Genomic DNA, 21,585 nt, shown 5'->3' on the forward strand with positions numbered 1-21,585 from the left:
GTGGAGTTGCTAACTGTAGTCAAGCCCTGGATAACAAGGGTAGCCAATGGTAGGCCGTATGTATGGCAGCAGGATTCGGCCCCTTGCCACACCTCTGGGAAAAGTCAAAAATGGTTGTCTGAAAATTTCTACGACTTCACCAGTCCAAATGTTTGGCCTCCAAACTCCCCAGACCTTAACCCCATGGATTATTTTGTATGGGGCGCAGTTGAAAAAGACACCAATCGCACTTCCAGTAATACAAAAGCCCAGTTAATGGATAAAATTAAAACAGTTTTTGCGGCCCTTCCCAGGGAGACTGTAGCATCAGCTTGTTCGAGGTTCCGAAGCAGAATTGAAGCTGTGATCGATGCTAATGGTGGTTATTTTGAGTAAATCTTGTTGATAGTATTGTAATTAACTCTGCCTGTAATGTTTTTTTGTCAATTCATTAAATTTAATAGATACAAAGAAGATTTTCTTTTTCCTTACGAAACTGTCAAATTTATCCCGAACACCCTGTATATATATTTGGTTGATGCCCAGCTTAACACCACTATGCACCTTATTTCTGGAAATGTAAAATCAACCCCAACCTACTGGCTTCCAGTGCTAAGCAACATCCTGCCTCCACACATCCATAGATCCAACTTTCTTCTACATGAATACAGCAAAATCATGGAAATCCAAAATCTTCCAATCCATGAAGACATCCCACCCCTCCAATCTTAACAGCAAAAAATCTTGCAGAGACAAGTTTCAACATGAAGGAGAAGTGGAAAGAGTCCTGGTGTAATACTTCAACAGGGATCTTCCATGAATTAGTGGATCCAACACAGATACCTTCGGGTTTGACCTACCTCGGAAAACTTGGTCTGCCCTTAACCGAATCCGCACCAACCATGGCAGATGTGCAGACCACCTTTACAAATGGTGCATGATTGCCTCACCCAGGTGCGACTGTGGGTCACCCAGCCAGACAATTAATCATATTATAGCAGAATGTGTCCTACATGCATACAGTGGAAACCTGTCAGACTTCATCCATGCTACACCAAGTGCAGTCAACTGGATAATCAACCTAGACATTCACTTGTAGCCTATTCTTGATTTTTGAGTGTCTCTTTTATGACTGTATTGTGTCTTATTATTGTACATATGTCTATTACTATGTAATGTAACTTTTCATGTGTGAGCCATACGCTAAATAAATAAATATATATATATAAAACTCATTTATTAGAGGGGATGGGGAATTTTAAGAAAGGAAACAGACAAATCCCTCTGATTCAATGACGTTAATTGATTTCACAGCATGGAAGTTTTGTGTCCCCACTAAGCAAGCATATTATCACTCCTCTTCAGATTGCTAAAATGAATCCAACATTTCATTTCATATACACTGACAGCTGGCTGAGCAGAAAGATGTACAAATTGGTTGAATAAATGACTCAGATTTTGAAGAGGACAAATGAACACCCTGATTTAAAAGTGAAAGCATATCTTTTTGCCTGACAGAATTATCTATGGATGAAATCCCAACTTCAACGTGAAGAAAGTTCTAGAGAGCACATAACCAACCACTCATCTCCGCCACCTTCAATATTTTGTCATCAACCAAAAGACTGATTCAAGTGCTTCATTAACAGGAATTAGTACAAATTTTCCCCTCCTAAATGCAAACAGAGATTGCAGTTCTGTAAGAAATATGCATTGTTATCTCATAGGAAGGAGAAGCAGAAAAGAAAAAATTCTCCAATGGGCCAGTTGGAAGTGGTCTATATTTACTCAATACTATAAAATGATAAGCTGAAATTGGAAACGGATGTGACGTCGGCTTGAAACGGTTGTAGGCTGTAACGTTTTTGTCAAGTTATTTGAAATGTTTTGAAACTCAGGGCTACCCTGAGTGTTGAGTCATTGAAATTCAAAGAGAACCGGGCTACCAGTCTGGAACATGAGGAGTTGGGCGCAGTAGGCATCAGGGGGCAGAGCCCCTAGTTATTTATAAAATAGTATCAGTTCCATTAGTTTATGTTGCATCAATTACTTTTTTTTAGGTGGTGATGTCCATTTTATTTTGATAAAGTAATAACTTTTTTACTTATGAATATTTTATTTTCAGTAAATCAGGAGTTAAATTTAAAGTTACAAGCATTAAAGTCATTATTAAAAAAATTGTTGAATAACATCTCAAGACGTGAACCCCAACATCTGTTTTTTTTTTGTTTTTTTTTTAATGCAATATAATCCGCAGGTAATAGTGTCATTAACTTGAATAACAACAGAATTGAATATCAAATTATTGCAGTGATAATACAAGAAGTTCTTAATATCATCTTCAGGGTTGATGCCACATGTGTCAAATAACTCTGCTTTACTCCCCCAAGAAGAAAACCCTTGCCAGTGATCTGTGGGTTCCCACGAGCAATTTGTGTTTTACTACGAACTTGCAGAGTTTTGTTAACTGATGAATGGAGCACACCCACCAAAGGGAACTTTTTGAGTCAGTGTTTGCTCAAGAAGACAGACTGATTGATTACTTACTGTTCATAGCTAAGCAAAATCGATCTGTCTCTAGTAACAGACAAAGCTAATTCGGATTTAGCAAAAAAAAAAAACCACACTGGCGTCATCCAGTAATGTACTTGCAAATTTTAGCTCAATTCAATCTATTCTGGGAACATTCATGTGGAGTGATGTGTTTCAATTGAGGGTAGCAGTCACGTCTTTTAATAAACAAAGGAGAAATTATTGGAAATTGATAGAACTCGTAATAGGGGTGCGAGGGTATCATCCATAGCCTGATGCTGAATTCAATCAGAATAAACAAAACCCTGCAATTCCGTATTTTATATCAGATGGAAATTTTGAAGCCGGCTTTCCATGTGGTCTCTCGCCAATCTGAGTAAATCCAAGCATCTCACTGAGTTTGGGGTTTTTAGGGAAAACGAAGTAACTTTCAGGGATCTCGAGAGTCACAGAATCATTGACTTTTATTTGCTTTAATCAAGGGACGTGTTTTATGAATATCTCCTAGAAGTGAATACAAGGAATCATAGTGTCCATGTTGCTTTTTTTTTTCCCCTTGATACTGCAAGACTTTCGGAAGAAGTTCAAACTCAACGCTTTGCGATTTCATATCGGAAAGTTGTATACTTTATTAGGAATTTTTGTGCACACGCCTTCAGTTACACCAGAAAACATAACAAAAATGGTCTCGAATTTCTCTTGTAAACAACCCAAGAGCATCGGCTGAAGGTTGTGTTAATTACACCTTACTTGCATCCTCAATTTTTTGAGAACACTTACATTTGCCTTCCACTTGCAATACAGAAAACAATTGTAAGATATAGTCGGCTTCATTTTTTTTTTTTTTTTTTTGTCATGTTGTACCATCGTTTTTTATTTTGATTTAACCAACAAGAATACAATTTGGTATTCTTATTGGTTAAACCAATAAGAATACCAAATTGAAAAGAATTGAATTACTGCAACAGGAATTTCCTTCAGACACTGTAAAAATATTTTATTTTGTAATACATTATGGCTATTTTTCCTTTGAATACCTTTGAAATCCAATGTATTTTTATAAGTATCAGTTCTGTTCATAACGATAGTTATTATTTGGTCCTTTTTCACTGAATTAATACATATTTGATTTATTGCACCATGATTTTGATAAACATTTATACATAATCGCCGACTAGTTTCTCCAGCTGTGTCTGTCTGGCTTTATCAAGACGAGAAAGGTTATACTAATATTAAATGCAAAAACAAAAGAATGCAGTAACGATTTAAAAGACAGTTAAACAAATTGGAGAGCACGCGTAACATCAAACGCATAAATCGTGATGGCTTAGTCATTATTATTAAGTCGCGTTTTATAATTTTTCGCGTAATTTAGTTCTGCTAAACTTAATGAATTTAATAGGTATTTCCAAATGTCTTTTAAAATTATTCCCTGGTTTCTATTCAGGTTATTTCCTGTCTTTAAAGTAAACAACATAGTATATCAACAACTAGAAGGCTTAGCCATGAGCAGTTCCCTGTCACCACCGTGTGCAGATCTGTTCATGGAAAAATTAGAAAATGGCATCCTAGCAAAAATAAATCCAAACCATCAGTCTGGTGGAGATACGTGGACGATGTGGTCATTATCTGGAAAGACAAGGAAGATACCTTACATGAGTTCCTCCAAAAAATAAATTCTTTCCATCATAAAATTATATATATATATATATATATATCATAAACCTACAGATACTGGACGTTATCTCCATTTTAGATCTAATCACTTTGCATAGAAACTTCATGCTAGAAAACAGAGTTAAAAATATCATCACAGAAGAAGAAGACGTACGTGCTGAGCTTTCCCTTATATCAAAAACTGTATCACTTAATGGTTATCCTCAAAATATAATTAATACAATTCTTTATGGAAACAACCAACAACAGCCTCTGGTGACACAGTACGTATCATCCAAAATAGTCTCCACCAAAATAGCAAGAATTATGAAGCCTTTTAACATCAAAGCGGTTTTTAAACCTACCATAACTACACCACAGTCATTAAGATCCATTAAGGATAGCGTCGCTTTCTACAAATATGCAGGTGTTTACAGCATACCATATACGTGTGGACTGACTTACATCGGCCAAACTTCACGAATCCTAGAAATCCAAAAGAAGGAACATGTCAGAGATGTCAATAATAATAGAACAGACACCTCAGGGTTAGCACATTTCTCATTTCTCAACTTCAAACCATTCAATAGATTTGGAAAACAGCTCCATGCCATATATCGAAGAGGATTTTACAGATGTAGAACCTTTAAAGAAACTGCAGTAGTCCTACGGACAGGAAATAACCTCAGTAGAAACCAGGGAATAATTTTAAAAGACATTTGGAAATACCTATTAAATCCATTAAGTTTAGCAAAACTAAATTACGCGAAAAATTATAAAACGCGACTTAATAACAATGACTAAGCCTTCACGCTTACGCTTTATGCGTTTGATGTTACGCGTGCTCTCCAATTTGTTTAACTGTCTTTTAAATCGTTACTGCATTCTTTTGTTTTTGAATTTAATATTAGTATAACCTTTCTCGTCTTGATAAAGTCAGACAGACACAGCTGGCGAAATTAGTCGAAGATTATGTATAAATGTTTATCCAAACCATGGTCCAATAAATCCAATATTATGTATCAATTTCAAGTATCAGTTCTTCTAGTTGAAGAAGTGAGTAAATTTGATAAAAATTTTGAAATTTTGTAAGTGGGACAACCTATGCAATCTACAACTGGCCTCAATAGAATGCCTGGTTTATGAACTTTCGGAAGACCATAGAATCTAGGTGGACGACGGAAAAAGATTTTAAGTTTTTTCTTTTGATCTTCATCCCATGTAGATACGTTATCTATAAGAGAATTGAGTCTCTTCAATTGACTCCCGGTAAGATCCGATGTAAGAGGTCTATAAGTTGAATAGTCGCGGAGTAATAGAGACATTTTTCTCTCATATTCCTTCCTATCTTGAATAACCACAGCCTAACCTTTGTCAGCTTTTGTAATAATTAAATTATGGTTGCTCTTCAGTGATTTCAATGCTTTAAACTCAGAATAAGAAAGATTAGGACGAGGAAGCTTGACATTAAAAAGAATTTTCGCACATTCAAACGTAAATAAAAAAATCCATCAGGGGCACGTTATTCGGCTCAACCATGTCCTTTTGATAAAACAAAACGTTAACTGTCTGTTAGTGGACGTCCAGAAATATTGATAACTACTTTATCTGTATCAATAACATTAGTACTGGAACTAGGCAGGCTGACCAGTGATTCAAAGTTGTGTTTTAACTTATCACAGAATTATTAAAAACTTTTAGGTAAGAATTCAAAGATATGCGCACTATAGTGTTAATAGTTTCTCTAGCCCTCTTAAATAGAGAAATTATGGATATCAAGAACGCTTTAGAATCTGCTTTAAAACGGATTCTAGAGCGTTCTTGATGTCCATAATTTCTCTATTTAAGAGGGCTGGAGATTTTTTAGCGTCTTCTCTTTTAAATTATCATTGAAATCACCGATAATTTAAAAGAGACTTACTAGCTTTTAAATAGATCCGATGAGCTCTTTGAGACCTAAAAGCTTCTTTTATTTTAAAGTTGGTAGGAATAACCTGAGCCATCTTACAACGCTTTAGAATATTTTGTTAATGCATTTAGCCTTCTTTACCAATACCATATCTATCACATTGTTTGAAATAGACTCTCAGTAAAGTCTCGAAATACTTTTTTCTTACCTCCTTCGCCTACAGTACTGTTTCCCATTGTAAATAGGGACAAAAATGTATAAATGTATCGAAAATTATATATTAAATACGTGTCTATATTTTATATAAAAACTCGCGACCACCTCAGTTATCATACTTCACGCACGCAAAAGAGATGAAACTCAGAAAACAAAAACAGCAACTAATGACAACGTTCAATTGGATTGGTTGACACAATAATCAATCACAGCTTCTAGGTGCTATTGTTCAGAGCTCACCCTGCCTCACCTTGCGAGTGGTTTATATCCATTAAACGCTAAGAATTTGACTCGCTGTGCCATCTGTACATCTTTACAAACAGCTGAAAGGTGTATGTATTTTGAACACACACACGGGTTATTTAAGCGAATGTGATGCAATGTTTACGCGTCAAAACGTGCATCAAGCATTAGTATATTGTGTTTACTTTAGCAATCACGCGTCGAAGCCTGGAAACAATTAGGTGAGCTTTTAATGTAAAAATATATGCCCTAAACTTTAGTTCTCTGTCCACACACACAATAACTCCCAAGTCCCTTGCCTCGTCAACTTCTTGCAGTTCATTTCCATTAATATAGCAAACAGCATGTGATCTCATCCTCCCAAAGTGCATCACCGTAGGCACGTTAAACTGACAGCCATTTACCTTAGTCCATACCTTTCAGCCTGTTTAAGTCTTATCCTGCAAGATATCCAGATTCATCTGAATTGACTATCGCCCTTCCTAATTTTGCATCATCAGCAAACAAGTGGATATTTCCTTTCAAACTGTTTCCAATATCATTAATATACAAATTTAGCAATAGAGGACCAAGCACTGAGCCTTGAGCTACACCACTAGTTACCTTCCGTCTCCTGGATTCCTCCCAGTTTGCAAATATTTGTTTCGCTTTTTCTTTGTATACACGTTTCTTTAGTATCGATTGCATTTTCGTATGTTTACCACACTTCAATGTTTATCTGATTACTACGGATCCATAATGTTGAAAGAATCTTGAATCTTGGAAACGCAGGACATCCTAGAATCATAATACGCGGAAATTTTTACCTTTGGTTTTTGACACTGTTGCTCTACTTCAGTTAACAACTATTAATGCAAAATGTAATTACGATACCTTCCTGACGAAGTTACATTAAATGTAACTTAGGCTAACTTAAATCCAATTTAGACTAATTGCAAACTGCATTATACTGATACCCGCACTCTTTGAAATCGCCGGTGTTTTAACCGAGCTTTGTCGACTGAATGGATAGCATCTCTATTCTTTAATCTACAGGGCTTGTCAAATCTCACAGTGGTACATCATCTACCACCTGACGGTAATTTTCATGGCTTAGCGTGAATTGATTCTGCCGATTGCATGCTGAAATAGCTCAGAAAAGTACTATTTGGTCTCTTGTCTCTTTTGTCATTTCCGATTAGTTTTACAGTTATTTTGTTGCATTTCTAAGTTTTTTCAATAGCCTATAAAGCATTTTGTACTTCTCTGATATATTTCTTGCAGACGTTTTCTTCTTAGTTTTGTTTGGCACATTTTTACACATAGTTTTACTTTATTAGATTTTTTTTTCAATATTTTCAATGGGCAAGTGCTATATTCAATTTCCAGGAACTTTTAGTGAGCAGTGTTTACCAATATTTTTGCGAAGATACTGATGAGCTACTGACATAATGACATTTTATGATTACGTGGAAAATTAAGTAGATGATTTTACAGTATTCCTGTAGAACTTTGCAGGAAAGATCCGTCAGGCATTTATTCCCATCGTACAAGGGACAGTGCAAAAACGGATGTATTTAACTACCGACCTGTCAATATCTCTGGAGTGCTGTTGAAAATATTAGAAAAGTTGATAAGAACCCTGCTCTAGCATAAGAAATGGGTTTGATAGTCATACTATACCTTGCAAGGAGCATTTATTAAGAACAGGTCATCAGAATAGTTTGCTTTTATTTTATAAAGGTTAATGTTGAATTGGTAAAAGGGAATGGATGCACTATACCATTGGAATTTGCTAAAGCATTTGACAGACTACTCAAGACAGATTACTACATAGATTAGAGTACACAAGACTGAAAATGAAATTTTTTTGCGTCTCCCACGCAGGAAAGATTTTTCTGTAAAGCTATAGTACATTAATACCGTTGTGGGCTAAGACATTTTTCTATTTTTAATACTACTAATAATAACTAACGTCTTTTTATTCCCTTTTAACCCTATCTAGCTTTTGGAGACTGAGTGGGCAGTTCAATCTCCACTGGTAGCCAACCAGAGGTAGCTTTCCCCCCTTACTATCACTAATTATAAGTCGCCGCTGATGAAGAGACCGACAAGCAAGTGCTACCATCTCTTGGTACCTAACCCTAACATGATATGTTACTGTCTGAATTAATGTGGGTTCTACGGTCGATTATCTTGAGTTTACAGGATGAAAAACCCCAGTTTTCGCTTAAAAAAGTTCCTCCAGTCGGCAACTAGATTTGAACTAAAGTCTATCTTCGGGCGGCCTAGCGTAGAAAGTGCAACAGCCACTTCCACTGAGCTACACAGGCCTTCTAATTTTTTTTATGAATTTTATATAATTTTTGTATTTTTATTTATTTTTTACATAATCAGGAAACCCTGCTCTAGAGACCAAACATGATCTTTTGCAATCCACTTCAGTTCTCCAATAAACAGAACGATAGTGTCACACAGGGCGTTGAATTTTATCTCCCATCTAAAAACAATCACAAACATCCATGACTACAGTGGGATTCGAATGCACAACCCGTTGATTGGATAAGAGATATGCTAACCACTCAGTCAACCAGGTCAGAACTATTGACTTTGATAAGAGGATATCTGATACACAGGTATGAGAAAGTGGTATATGCGGGTGTGGGGGGATATGTATCTGGTAGATTTAAGATGATCCATGGTATACTCAAAGGATCAATCCTTATACCCTTGCTGTTTAATCCATACATTAATAATATTGGAAAAGACCTAACAGGAGATATTCCATTATTTGCTGGTGATGCAAAGATAGACAAAGTAATCGGCGATGCTACTAATATTCAGCACTTACAGAATGATGAATAGTCTGGAACTGTGGTAAATGATAATGGCTCTCAACTCAGTTTAATAAGTGCAAAGTAATGCACGTTGATGTGATCAGATTTGCAATCGCATATTATATTGGTGGGATTATGCATGTAGAACAAGCCTGAGTGACCTAGTAGTTAGCACATTTGCTCTCCAGCCAAAATGCTGCTGTTTCGAATCCCACTGTGGGCATGGATTTTTGCGATGTTCTTCATTCATATAGACAAAATACACACTTTCCCAAAATAGATTGCTTCAGGGAATTTAAACAATGGAATCAGTAGATTCAATCCTCCCTTCATTAAAGTGAATTGATCTTCCTCAATGAGAGAGATAAGATGATAACTTCATATTTTTGAATATTTGGAGAAAGTAATGAGGTTGGAGATTTTGAGTTATGGTTGGTGGGCGGAAAGGATCACAAAGTTCAAAAGTCACATAGCAAAAATTTCAAATAGGAATCAAAGAATAATTGCGATGCTAAAAAAAGCACTAGTGTATAAGAATAGGAAATCATATTGCTTCTTTACAAGGCATTGACACGATCACGCATGTAATAACATACTCGTACCTCTGAGAAATATAAACTTTCGTTTTCAACACACGCCATCAACTGAAAACAACTTTCAGTTGTTTTCAGTTGATGGTGTGCGCTTTAGCAGTGTTAATGTAGTTCCATTAACCTGTTTCGTTTCAAAAAATAAGTAACATTTGCAGTTTACTCATATTATTATTATTATTATTATTATTATTATTATTACGGGCAACTCCAGGGAGTCATTAGACTCATCGAGGGAGGCCCCAAATCATTTTCATCACAACTATTCGACATTCATACAGTATCTATCATACCTCGCCTTAAACTCATTCACTGTCACAGCATCCACCACAGACTCAGGGAGCGCATTCCACTCATTCACTACTATAAAAGTAAAGAACCCAGCTCTAACACCTTTACTAACCACACTTTTTCCCAGTTTCCATGGATGTCCCCTAGTCCTCCCACAACCAGCCCTGTTCTCAAAAATATCTTCTGATATCTTCTTATAGAAACCCTTCAGTAATTTGAATGTCTCAATCATATCTCCCCTCCTCCGCCTATCAACCAATTTTTGCAACCCACAAATCCTCAACCTGTTCTCAATATAGTTAACATGTTTATTGCCAAACACGCGATATCGCGCAATGCGAGTTCTCACCAAACTGCCAATCACGCGTTATCGCGTGGACGTCGTTAACTAAATAAATAAAATTAAAAAAAATTGGCCACCACACGAAATTTAAATTTTCAGCTTGGCAATGAACAATATCGCGCTATCACGCGATGCGAGTTCTCACCAAACGGCTGATCACGCGTTATCGCGTGGACGTCGCTAACTAAATAAAAAAATTAAAAAAATTTGGCCACCACACGAAAGTCCAATTTTCAGCTTGGCAATGAAAGTGTTAAATCACTTCAATAAGTAATTAAAGTGCCTCCGCAGTGCAATTGGAAGAACAACGGTACTTTGCGCCCTTCGAATGGAACAGGCCTAAGTTCGATTCTCGTCGCGACGGGAGGAATCTTTATCTGGACGATTTCAATCGAAGGTGGGTTAGCCGATCTCATACGGTGGTAGCAGGGTTTTTTCTCCCGGAAACTCTGGTTTTTCATCCTGCATACAGACAAATCGACCTTTCAGAACACACGCAATTTACAGACAAAAATACTAGTTGTGGTGGTGGAGGTGGGCGGTATATGGCGTTGATGGAGATTATTCGTAGTAGAGGTTCGGTGTAGTGGTTGAGACAGTTGTAGGTGTCCTCCCGCGATGAGTCTTCGGACCCCTTGGAGGTGTCAGGAATAACAATAATAATAATAATAAAATAATATTTATGTCTTACTAATTAGAGAGCCAGCCACACTGAAAAAATAGAAGCTGTCTTCCCAAACACATACACTATCTACCAATAATTGTCCAGACACCCCTGTTATTTGAAGTTATGGAACATTCCTGGTTTGCTAATATGATAAAATCCAGTGTACAGATAGTAGGAAGGAGAATTTTATCGTAGAAGTTGAATACAGATGGTATGGCAACATAATGTGAATTCAGTAACTTCGAAAGAGTTGTCATCGTGGACTGTCACATTGATGGCATGTCCATATGTGCCATTGCCACTCAACTGGAGCATCCAAGATCAACGGTAGGCGATGTGATCAACAAATGGAGACGTTCTGGCATCAATAGTGCAGGAAAACATCCAGGGCGGACGCCGAAATTAATAACAGGGACAAGAGGATGTTAAAATGGCTGGCACGCAAAAACCGGCTATAATCTGCACAGACCATCCATGATGACTTAAAGAGCGCTAGAAACACAATGGTGAGCACTAATATTTTACGAAAAGAATTCCATTTACTGGGTTTCCACGGAAGACCAGTAGCACACAAGCCGAATATCATAACAACGAACAAGGCGGCTCGTTTGGCCTGGTGCAAAGAACATGTGAACTTGACAGTTGACCAGTGAAAAACGGAGCGATGAATCAAGGTTCATCTCTTTCCAGTCTGATGGCAGGGTCTGGAGGCAGTCTGGTGAACGCTTGTTCGGTGTGTTGTATCCACAGTAAAGTTTGATGGTGGAGGAGTAACGGTATGGAGTGCATTCAGCTGGTTTGGAATGGGACTGATGGTTGTTGTCCCACGAATGCAGCTCAGTACCTTCATATTCTGGATAATCAGGCGCTACTTACACTGTAAAGTTTTTATGGAATGTTCCCGAGTCAACATCAAGATGACAATGCCCCCATGCCACAATGTTGCAGCTGTTATGGAATGGTATGAAGCGATGGATTACTTATGAGACTGCCCTGGCCTGCACAGAGTTCTGATCTCAATCCCATCGAACACCTATGGGACGAATTGGAGTGTCGATTAAGGTCCAGAAAACCACATCCTCGCTCTGTCCCTGAACTCAGTGCTGCTTTGATGGAGTATGGAGACAAATTCCATTTCTCTTTTCTCTTGGTAGAAAGCACATTGGTTCAAAGCCTCCCTCAAAGAATGCAGGAGGTGATCGAAACGGAAGGTGGACATACCCGATTTTAGGGTTCGCATGTTGGTATCAGTTGTAAATTGCTTTTGTCCGGACAATTATTGGTAGATAGTGTAGTTTCGTCATACGGTATTTTCCCCACTGATTTTTTTCCTCCATTCAGAAACCACATATTATACAAATAATAAATATCTGTATGCTTTGGATACCACTCCTCTTACAAATTTACGCGTAATTGCAGGGTTCAGCGGAACATAGATTAAGACACACAGATTATTATGCCATCAGAGGGCGTATACTTGGTTTCGTGGATTGCTGTAGGTGATTGAAATGTTATGTTTGTGCTGTTAGTTAGTTAGTTATAATTTATAGTGTTTTTGTCCATTAAATTTGCTTTCTTCAATAAAGGTTCTTTATTAACAGATGAAATTACCAATTATACAACTGTTAACAGAAATAACATCATCTTAAAAAAAGAAAGGTAGGAATTTTTTTTTATTTTGTTCCAGTGTATATCCTACGATCCCTCTTGCCGTTTGGAACAGGTTCAGGTTTTCTGTGTCGACCGGTAGTAATGAACACAGCAATTCCTCAAGTAGTATTTCCGATTACTTTCCGTTTTCGGGTATGAAAATGATTAAATAAATAATTTTTTTTTTTTTTTTTTTTTTTTTTTTACTTCCACAATCCTATCCTTTCAAAGAAAAAGGCCAAGTGAAAATTCTGCATTCTTCATATTTTACTTTTACAACATCTACGTTTGTGGGAACTAAGCCCACTCATGTCTTGCATAGTACACGTAAACACGATCCATTCTTAACCGATATCTCTACGGTCATGTGGATTGACGTGTAGCATAATATATGTTAACTGTTATCGTGCTAGGATTTTTTATGCGTGTGGTCTTGAGTAGATCCGATTGGTATTGATGTAAAGCATTTAAAGGTTTATTGCGGCTTTCTTTGATAATATATCATCAGCAACAACAATTTCCTGATATGTACCCCAAAGGGGTGTTCAGGTTACCATGACAGCACTACATGATTAAGTTTACATTATGATTAATCTCCTATCAACACTTTTTCTCCAAATCAGTCTATTACTTATGAGAACTCCAATATTGTCATATCTAACGTTTCATGCTTCTAAGGCACTTCTGACTGAATCAGTCCACCTAGACCTTGGTCTTCCTCTGGGTCTCTCCTGAATTCTTGGCATCAAACACCTGTTTTGCTAACCTTTCCTCACCCATTTTTATTTAAGTGGCAATACCACCTTAGCTCTGCTGATACATACTTGAATGCTAATAATGTCAAGTTCCTTTCTGATATCTTCATTTTTAATATGATTCTGCCATTGATGTCATCGGTTCACTCCACTAATTTTTCTCAGACTCCTCATATTTGTGGTCTCTAGTCCTTGATCAAGTGCTTTATTTTTAATCCAATTCTCAGATAACTTAAAATTGGTTTGAACACTATTGTATATTGCTACTTTGGCGTTTGGACTAATTTCTGTCTTCTTCCACATAAATTTATGCACTTGGCCCTCTGCCATACCAGTTTTGCTTATTCAGTTGTGTATTTCCAGATTTATATTCACTAAAAACTGTGCCTAAATAGCTGAAATATTTTACTTGTTCTATAGGCTCTTCATTCAGAATGCAACCAAATGAAGTTTTCTGTGTTCCTACCCATTTTCATAGTTTCATCTTTTTATTGCTGATTTTCATGCCAAATTTGTTACAGCTATTATTCAGTTTAGTTAGGGAATTCTGTAGATTTGCTTAGGAGTAACAACATCATCTGCATAAACCAAAAAACTAAGTTTGACATCTCCAATTCTAATATCAGGCCTAATGCCACTTTCTTTCATAATGTGCATCCTTGTCTTACGCTTGATTTTACATCAAATCATCTTCCTGTATTTCCTTCAATTCTAACTGCTGACTGATAACTTAAATATAGACTGTAATTGCTCTGTGTAATGTTCCATTTACTCCATATAATTGAAGTATTTTGAAAAGCTTTTCTTTGGACACCTCAGCATATGCCGAGATGCTAAGAGAACAAGATCAACAAAGCTTAAATAAAGATCCTTGTATTCTCATGAATTCTCAGCAGTTTGTCTTCTTAAAGTGAAAATCTGATCCTGACGATGTCTGTTGGGCAAAATATTATTTTGGTCATTATTGTCCCGAAACCTAGCTGGTACTTCTCCAAGTTTCCCTTTCACAATTTTTCTTATCTCTTCTCAAGTAAGTATACTTACTTGGATTTAATCTGAATGGATTTGGATATGGATTTAATCTGAACAATGTAGTATAGTTTGCCCACAGTTTGTAGATCCCTGCTTGGCGTCTTGCCAAGAATAAGTGATTCATGCTGAAGGGGAGAAAGAAATGAAGGACATACGAATTGGTTGCCAACACGCGAAATCACGTGCTTTATAAGTAAAATTTTCCAACTGTTATACAAGCAACATAGTTAACTACAATGATCATAAAAGAGAAGTTAATTTTCCGACGTGTAATAATAAACAACTCATCCCACAATACGGACTGATTACCCTATTATCGGAATGGATTCTCCTCCTGTTGACATGCGCATAAGTGTCGAAGGGTCTCGAATCTGTGGGCGTACTATATAACCACTGTAAAACTTATATCTCCATACTTTATATTGGGTCAAATATCATCCCTCATTTGTATACTCAAATATCTTCAACTACCTTTCTGCATTTCAGGTTTTTGATGACTTTTTCTACCTCGGACTGATTACCCTATTATCGGAATGGATTCTCCTCCTGTTGACATGCGCAAAAGTGTCGAAGGGTCTCGAATCTGTGGGCGTACTATATAACCACTGTAAAACTTATATCTCCATACTTTATATTGGGTCAAATATCATCCCTCATTTGTATACTCAAATATCTTCAACTACCTTTCTGCATTTCAGGTTTTTGATGACTTTTTCTACCTCTAATATTGATATGTATTCCTGATTGGATTCCTCTTTAAATATTTTCTGTCACCATTCTCTCACTTCTTGTTTTACATAGCAGTATCAAAGTACTTGCTTTAGATATCTAGAATATCTTCAGTTTTCATGTCACCTTTATCATCTAGATTACTTTTACTGTGCTCATTCCTCCATTTCCAATATTTTTCAATTGCCTTGAGAACATTTTGCAACCTTGTTGATGTGAGTGCCTGTCCGGTTGGAACCACTATTTTGAAAACAGCACAACTGACTGGTTTCTCAAAAGGTGAGATATCCTGGGTGTTTAATCAATGGAAAAATAACCCACATTGCTTGTCTAAGAGATATAACTGTGATCCTAAGACAGCTTGGTTTAGGAATTTGTTGGGACAATAATGACAAAATAATATTCTGTCATGAACAAGATCACTATCACTTAAGAAGGCTTGTATAGACAAACAGAACTTTGCAAAGTTCTTAACCAAAGCATTTAATGAAGCCTGTTCCCAACCCATCTCACAGAACTATGTACATGGAATTGAAGTGACAGTCCCATGTCTATATATAAAATAAAAGTTTTCTAATTTAATGGCTGGTATGTTTCTGTACTGAGTGAAGATTTTTAGGAATCTCACAAGAGTAACTGTCCTAAATGTGAAAGCATTATTCAATATTGGATGGATGGATTTGTAGAAGAATGAAATTGTTTCTAATTGATCTTTCAGCATTGCAGAATGTAAATGCATTGTAGTAACTGAAATATATAGGAGTAAGGTTCATCTGATATTTTCAGCTACTGTATGTGCTAATTTTGAGAATTCATTGACTAGTTTCATTTCCAGTTAACTGATGTTTTTTGCAGAATTACTGAACTCATGGATAATTAAATACTGAATAATAAGATACAGAAGTAAGTTCAGTCAAAATTTGAGAATTTTGAATGATGAGATAATATCCTGATGCTTATGAAGGACATATTACTGTAAATTTATATCTGCTATGTTTCATAGTCTTAATTTTCTGTGTTGTGTTAGAAAATCTTCAAAACAGAAACACTACTACAAATTATTTCATAGCATAGTTTTTTGGTAATATCAACACTCTTGATTCTTGATTTCATTCTTCTCCAGAATGTTGGTTCTCCCAGAATGCCAACAGTGTTTGCACAAACATTGTTGGCATTCTGGGAGAGAAAGAAAAAGAGAGAGAAGATTTCTTATAGTTACTGATAATAATAGAAAGTGATTGTCATATCAATCAAAAATAGCAGATCACAACATCTGGTCTGCCATTTCTAATATGCTGCGACACTTTTTTGTACACCCTCAAGGTACTGTATCAGATACAGTGACTCTCTATACTAAACTTGTAAGGATCACAAAAAAGTTTGTTATAGTGGATAATTTACTTTAGTAAATTTCTTTTAGCACAGCATTCTACCTGTGAGATTTTTGTTGGAACTTTCCAGTGAGAGTTCAGTTGTATTATGATGATCCAACAGTGTTTCATGATTAGTTTCATGCTACAATTTTTCTTTCGTTCTGTTCTGTTTCATCAGATTACTCATTTTTTCAAAGGAACTGTTATTACAGTTACAGTATCAAACCATCTCTGGATCTATTCATTCATGCCATTAATCTCCTATTTTGTGCAGGTGGCCATATCATTTTAAAACTAGATTCCAGCCATATCTGCCTTATGTATTCTATTATGTATCCATATTTAATGTGCTATCTTTGCTATACTCAAATTCTGTTTTATTGATCTTTTGACCAGGTTTTCTTGACAGCACAACCACTATAATTTTTTATGTAATAAACCTGTTGGGCTTCTATATTTATAGAAACTACATATGCCACAGTGAAATACCTATTTATTAATCATAAATATTTCAAGTATTGTAGAACACCATCAGTATGAGTTGAAGAGTAATAATGCAAATAGAAAAACATGTGCAATACAATAGAATCTTACTAAATATCCATTCGCATAGTTGCTAGCCATAGAACACTGTTGAGGTGTATGTGTGTAAAAAAAAATAAATAAATTAATTAATTAATTAAAAAAAAAAATCTGTTTAATTGGTACATATCAAGACTAGAACATTTTGGTCCAATTATGTGAAGTTTCGTGTTAATAGTTAAAAAGATATAAAAAGACAAACTAACATTTCACTGAGTCACAAATCATTTATTCAGATTAATTATAATAATAGCAAAATATGTACATATTTAAATTTCCCTCATGTCAATATCAACAGAGAATGACCTATTGTCCTTAAAGTCCTTTAATGTAATCCTATTCAAAATCATCCTGAGCTAGCTCTTCTGGCTTCTTTCTTAACATTGGACTACTGATGCACACTCCTCATCCAGTTATAATGGAAAATCATTGATTTAGGGTACCCTCAACATCAGACTCCTTACCTTCACTTTTCTGTTTTTGGGATGTTTCCTGTCTTCCATGGTTTATCTATTCGTCTTGTAGTTCTTGTGTCAAGTGTGCAATTGTAGATTTCAGTACTCCAGTTATCTCTTGTAGACAATGATGACTGGTATTGAACAAATGGTCTTTGATTTAGTCCAGTAAGACAATTTTTTTTTGGCTAGTGACAAATTTTTACATGATGCCTTGGTAAGAGTCCAAAATTTTATAAAATTAAAATTACCCAAAAACAGAGCACTGTGAAATCTACATTTTTGTGATTACATGTTGGCTCAACATGAAAAATGACAAGTGCATGCATGCAGCTGATGCTAGTTTGAAACTGTTCCCCTTAAGAAGGTAATACAGTGATACCTTAGCTAATGAGTGACCCTGCTAACGAAGATTTTTTCGTTTTTTTTTTCGGATCGGCTAATGAATGTTTTAATGGATGCACACGCTAACATAAAGCAGCAAACATGAACGGTCGTGCCATTCCAGGAGCTTATCTTTTCCATCTGTATGTGTGCGACAAAGAAATGAGCTGACCACATCACATAGGGGATACTCACCAACCCAACTGGGTTGTTTATGTTCGAGACAGCGAGAAGTGAGAAGCCTCATACCAGTGTCAGTACGGTGCACGCTCCGTGTGGCTGTGAATGCGAGAGGTAAGTGTGATAGCATTTATTCTTTACTTGGCTAAATTCTACTATGGGGGATTAATTTATAATTAGTAAATTCTATTCTTATCTAATTAAATAAATAATATGCTATATGTCATATTTCTTTTATATTTTTCAGAAAAAATTTTAAAAGTGAAAAAAACATTTCTTGACAATGGGTCCAAAAAAAGTAAGCAACAAATCCAAGGGAAGCAGAAAGTTGCTCACAATTGAGCAAAAAAAAAAAAGAAAGAAAGAATTTCAGCATATGAAAGAGGAGTCAGAATTGTGGATTTAGCAGTCAAACATGGCATAGCATCATCAATAGTTACAATTTTGAAGGAGGAGTAGATTAAGGCAGCTTCAGTTGTATCTGGTGTGAAGACCTTGGCCCCTCAATCCCAAAGAAGTTCTGTGAATGAAGAAATGGAAAAGCTTCTGATGATCTGGATAAATGAGTGTCACATGGCTGGTGACACTATGACTCAAGAGATGATCTGCAGCAAAGCCAGAATTATTTATGAAAATTTGAAGAAAAATGTGGCAGGACACAGTACAGCAGAGGCAGAGGAAGAATTCAAAGGAAGCAGAGGATGGATTGAGAAGGTCAGGGATCCATGGTGTAATTATACATGGAGAAGGAGCCAGTGCAAATAAAGAGGAGGCTGAGAAGTTTGTTAGAGAATTTCAGGAGCGGACCATTATTCATGGATACAAGCCAGAACAAGTGTTTAATTGTGACGAAACTGGATTGTTCTGGAAGCAAATGCCCAAAAGAACTTTCATCACTAAAGAAGAGAAGTGTATGCCAGGGTACAAACCTATGAAAGATAGAATAACTATTTTATTTTGTGCTAATGCAAATGTTGATCTCATAATTAAACCAATGTTGGTCTACCACTCTGAGATACCAAGAATTTTCAAGAAGGAGAATGTTTGCAAGCCCATGCTTAGTGTTTATTGGAAGTCAAACACAAAGGCATGGGTAACAAGAAGCATATTCACAGAGAGGAACGTGGAAGTGTTTGGGCCCATGGTGAAAAAGTACCTGAGAGAAGAAAACTTGCCTGAAAAGTCTGTGCTTCTTCTGGACAATTCTCCAAGGCATCCACCTGGCTTGGAAGAAGATTTGGAGATAGAATTTAACTTCATCAAGATAAAATTTCTTCCTGCAAACACCACATCTGTTTTGCGACCAATGGGTCATTTCAAACTTTAAGAAATTGTGTACAAAACACGTGTTCGAAAGATGTTTGATGCAACTTCATTTACCAGTCTGACTTTGAGGGAATTCTGGAAGGATCATTATCACATCCTTCATGCTATTCAAGTCATTGCCATGGCATGGGACAAAGTGTCAGTTAGGACACTTAACCACCTCACCGGCCATTATGGATCAAATACGCATCCTCATATGCTTCGTATCCATCATATATTTCAATGTAATATCAATGGTATTACAATTTTAATATGCACTTCGCATCCATGATAAATTTGATGTCTATAGACGGCTTGGCCAGTAGCATGGTTAATGCTGCTGCTGCAAGATAAGAAGTGTTGCTTCCAGTGTTGAAGATGCTGTGGGAACTTGCTGCTGAAAATGCTGACATTGTAGATAAGATAGTCTCCTTGGGCAAAGTATTACATTTGGAGGTAAATGAACAAGATCTAGAAGAATTAGTTGAAGAACACTCAAAAGATCTGACAACAGAAGATCTTGAAGAGTTGAAAAAGCAACTGAATCAGGAAAGAGACAAGGAAGATAAAGAGTGCTCATCAGAGGAGGCAGACAGCAATAAAAAGGGAAGTTTGCCAACAGGTGACATTAAAAAATGCTGCACTACTGAGAAGAGTTTCAGTCTTTGGTTACAAAGTGGCATACCAACAAAGCTGAAATGAACAGACTTTGTGCCTTGGTTGAAGACAAGTGTCTGAATCACTTTAAAAACATTCTGAAAAAAAGAGAAGTTCGATCAATTTGGGACAGATTTTTGACTTCTCCTTTAGCAAAGAAACAGAGGCCAGCTACTGAAGAAGAGGAGACTTACCTTGAATAAACTTTGAAAATTTGGAAGAATAGTAAAAACATTGTGTACATATTTTCAGTTTAATAAAGTGTATATAATAGTGTAAAGATCGTTAGTTTTCATTCTACTTTCCATTCTCCTTCATCTAATTGGGTAGCTGTTCATCTCAGCCTTATGTGAGTTTTTGCCCTTTTATAGCGCACTTTTTACTATTTCAAAACTTATCTTTAAATAGTAGGCAGCATCCAGAACGAATTAAACAATTTTCTATAGAAACCTACGGGAAATCATGTAACAAATGTGATTCCGGAATGAATTATCTTCATTACCCAAGGTATCACTGTACACTGAGTTGTTGACAGGAATGATGAGTCATTCACATGCATCACCCAAAATACCTGCAGGGCAAAGCTAATGAGTCATAAACTGTAGTTTGGCACATTATGACCTTTGCTCTCCTTCTGCCAGTAATCCTTAAATCACTGACCATTTACTAGCAGTGCTGCAGTCTCCTGCCCCAAATAAGTGAAGAAATTTATATTTTCTCGATTTGGTCTTGTTTCAAGATTTGTCCCAAATCTTAAAACAAAACGGCTTCAACTCTTTCTAAAGAAAGTGCTGAAGCTTTACAATATGCCTTACTAATAAAAATTCAAATTTATAAATAGCAGTGCTGCAGTCTCCTGCCCCAAATAAGTGAAGAAATTTATAGTCATGCAAAAATTTAATACTATCCTATTAAATCCCATAGTTAGTGCTGTCAGCTCCATGTTGAGTCATGCCAGATTTATGAAGTTTGATGAGCTGAATATGGCTCTGGTACCCTGAAGTATTCTTGGGAAATGTAATACATGAGCCTAGGAACCATGGTGTCCATAGACTCATTGAGGAAAGCCCTGAACATCATCCCAATCACTCACTATCAAATATTCATGCAATATTTGCTGTACTTTGCTTTAAACTCATTCAGTGACATGCAGTATTGAGCTATGGAAATTTTAACAAAGGGCTCTTTGTTAAAATTTCTTCAAAAAGCTCAAAAAAAAAAAAAAGCCATATTTCACACAA

The 21,585-nt window shown here is 36.3% G+C and overlaps 1 protein-coding gene across 2 annotated transcripts in view; it reads left to right on the plus strand.

Annotated features, from left to right (window-relative positions):
* Positions 1–12,730: 12,730 nt before the first annotated feature.
* The window catches only part of LOC150099208 (uncharacterized), a 29,596-nt gene continuing 20,741 nt past the window's right edge, over positions 12,731–21,585 (plus strand). Inside the window, exon 1 of one of the 2 annotated variants that reach the window (XM_090404444.1) lies at positions 12,731–12,901. The gene's annotated coding sequence lies outside the window, so the exon portion shown is untranslated. Of the gene's footprint in view, positions 12,902–18,377; positions 18,497–21,585 lie in introns of those variants that run through there. The other variant, XM_090404445.1, reaches the window with a different exon arrangement.

This window comes from Typopeltis vanoorti, chromosome 14 (assembly GCF_054136105.1).
Source record: "Typopeltis vanoorti isolate ZY-2024b chromosome 14, IOZ_Tvanoo_1.0, whole genome shotgun sequence".
NCBI lineage: Eukaryota > Metazoa > Arthropoda > Arachnida > Uropygi > Thelyphonidae > Typopeltis > Typopeltis vanoorti.